Source organism: Cupressus sempervirens, chromosome 7 (genome assembly GCF_028749045.1).
Source record: "Cupressus sempervirens isolate cs-2001-9-10 chromosome 7, ASM2874904v1, whole genome shotgun sequence".
Taxonomy (NCBI): Eukaryota; Viridiplantae; Streptophyta; class Pinopsida; order Cupressales; family Cupressaceae; genus Cupressus; species Cupressus sempervirens.
Window position 1 is genome coordinate 331781442 of NC_143124.1, and position 3317 is coordinate 331784758.

Consider the following 3317-nt stretch of genomic DNA (forward strand, 5'->3'; position numbering starts at 1 on the left):
TCATATTTTACACATCTTTATTTTGGGCTTAAAACAAACTCACATATCAATCTTGAATGCCTTAAAGAAAATCAATTGATACTTGACGTGGACGGCCTCCAGGCACACGAGTTTACTTGTGTTGACCCTAACTCTTCTTTTTTCTTTCATTCTTCGATCACATTTTCTTTTGTTGATGCTTCAAAATTGGAATAAACATTGTATCTTAAACATGAGTGCTTGCAAGGTCTAGATCAGAAAACTTAATCGTCAATTGGAAAAGAACTCTGTCTTTTAGCCCAAGATCATCCAAGTCTTCTCTCCCCTTGTCGTCTTTCGAGGCCATCTTGGGTGCATCAGATTAGGATCCAAAATCTTGTTTAAATTTTAGGAGGCCTGCTTGGGGATTTCATCACCCCTTGGGATGACCTCAACTCCAACGTTTTGACGGAGTATAAAGATTGGGAGGTGAATCCAAAGACACCTCTCTTGAGATCAAGATTTTTTCACTCAGGCTAAGCCTCAAGGAACTTTATACCCTTGAGAAGTGAGAGGAGAAGTGGGTTACCACTCCTCTCGACTATGTGACATATTTTTGGTTTCATCTACAGATTTGGGCCTTACGTACCTTAGGTATATCAAGGACTCCCTAGCTAAAACAACTGTCAGCCTTGTAGACAACCATCTAGGATGTTAATGTGTTTGAAGTGACTAATCAAAACATCTGTAAAACATACACACTCCTTGGTGCAAGTATCGCATTCTGGGAATCAAAACTTCTATCTGGTTGTTCTTATCTATTGCTTGATCTTTTACTTGTTGAATGAATGTTTGCCAAGCATGGTCAATCCTAGCATAGGGCATACTTAGCATAGTCACTGCCTCCAAAGAACCCCACAGTTGTGAGTTTTAATCCTTGAAAATATCTCATGTCAAGCCATCCCAAGACTAAGTTTAAGAAGGCTAAGCTTCCTCAAATACTAGCCTACAAGGAAATTGAAGCAGAGCATAAGAAGCATACCTCCAACCCCAGGATTGCCAAATTGGATCAAATTGAGAAAGACAGAGCTGAAGTAGCATTACAAATAGAATGGGACTACAGAATCCAAAACCTAACCCTTCGACGTGGTGTTAATAAGAGCCTTATCAACAACTCCACTGACACTCATTCTGATTAGGTCCTTCCTTTTTCCACACACACTTACACACTTGTAGGTTTAAGTCTCTCATCTAGGAATTGCACTATCCCATCTAAGCATTTGAAGTCAAACCATCTCCTCTCATCTTAGGTTGTTGAAGAAGAATCCTCCACCTACATTGTTAAAATCTTAGCATTTTTTCCTCACTCATTTAGAAACATTTTTGCATCACATCTCTCATCATCTTGAGCATCCTTGAAACACTACACTTTGCTAGGATTAGGTTGCTTTTGGTGTCCCACATCACCTTGAGCCAAAGGTTAGGGTCGCACCTTTTGCATCATCATTGCATTTCTCGCATTCATATTTTAGGAACACACAAGCTTCTTGCACTTAGCACCATATCATTTGGATACCCTTAGTATTATCCCTCGCTGCATTTAGGAGAAGCATCCTTTCATGCCACCCACCACACATTTTGGTGGCACACATGGAAAAAAGACATGGATCCTAGTCTTAGTGGTAACACATCTCGAGCTCAGCCATACTCTGTGGCATCCATGACACCATCAGACCCACCACTACAAATCCCAGAAGAACTAGGATCATCCATAGATATTGAGGCTTTCATGAACCAACCTGGTCATGCTACTATCATCAATGCCATTATAGATCTCAACAAGGAAACCATCATGGAAAATTTCTTACGAGACAATGTTGGTGTCTTTGAGTTTGGACGTCCACCACCTATCAACATAACAGATTCTATTCACCCATTGTTTGGATGGAAACCACCTCAGGTAGAACCAGCTAACCCAAATATCCCCTCGACCCAAGTGCTGGTTCCCATTCCACAGAACACTCATCCCACTCTCACTCAACCATTAGTGCATACTACATCTCAACCACCCTCAAGTATACCATTTGCATCTGTTTCCACCACCCATTTTTTTGCTCCACTGAATCCCCCATTTGTACCTAGCAGCACTACCTTTTTGTTTCCACCACATATCACATATAGTCCATTTGCCACTCAAATACCACCACTAGGGTCCAATACCTCATCCTCCATCCCACCAAACATTACTATCAACCCCTTTGTAACTAGCCAAAGCTCTTTAGCCACTTTTCCTTTGGGACCTTGGAATTTTGTTGCGACACAGGCACCTATCATTAGTTTTCCCCCTAGCACTACAGTCATGTTCACACCTTCTACACTATCATCCACTGCTTCACATAGCTATTCACTCCCACCCCTCATAAACTATTTCTCCATGCCACCTTTAGGCAATAGCCCAAATCCACCGCCACTGCAGTTCTCCACAGTAAACCCTTTGCCGTATATTAATTACCTTGCACCTACTCCAAATCAGTCCTACTCTCAAGCAAGCACACAACCCACATATAGTGGGCATGGTATATATTCCCAGAGCATGGCACAAGCATCATTTGCATTACCACCATTCCAGCCACAACCTTCACACCGACAGTATGCCCAAGCACCCACATAGAACTACCTCATAGGGTAGCAGCCTCATAGTTACCTGTCACACCCACCTCAGTAGATGCAACAATATGCACAACCCACATTCCAACAAGCCATGACATCCACTCCATTGGGGGCACCTGGATCAGGGGCACCCACTCCTCCACCTGTAAAATCTGAATGGGAAGAAATGAAAAATGCCCTCAAAACCCTCAAGGATGGGACATATGCCAAGACTTTCAAATTTGAAAATGATTGCCCATATCCTTTTGATAAGACTATCACATTGACTCCATTTCCTAAACATTTCAAGATCCCCAAGTTTGACAAATTTAGGGGGAAAAGTGATCCAGTCATACATGTTAAGGAATTCTATATGCATTCTCCGGAGGTAGCTTATAGTGATGTGTTCCTCATGCGGCTCTTTCCCAAAAGCCTAGCAGGACCAGCCTTGGAATGGTTCTTTCGTATCCCTCAAGGTACTATTAAAACTTTTGCAAAACTTTCTGAGGCGTTTGTTGCTCAGTATACCCATCTCATTGAGACTAAATTATTTGTAGTGGACCTTGTACACACCAAAAAAAAAGGAGGGGAAAGCCTTATAGAGTATTTACAACACTGGCAAATCCTCACAACAAGGATCTCTTGCACCATCCCTAAGTGTCATCTTGTCAAGATGTTCATAAACAACGCACAACCTAGCCTCGCTCATC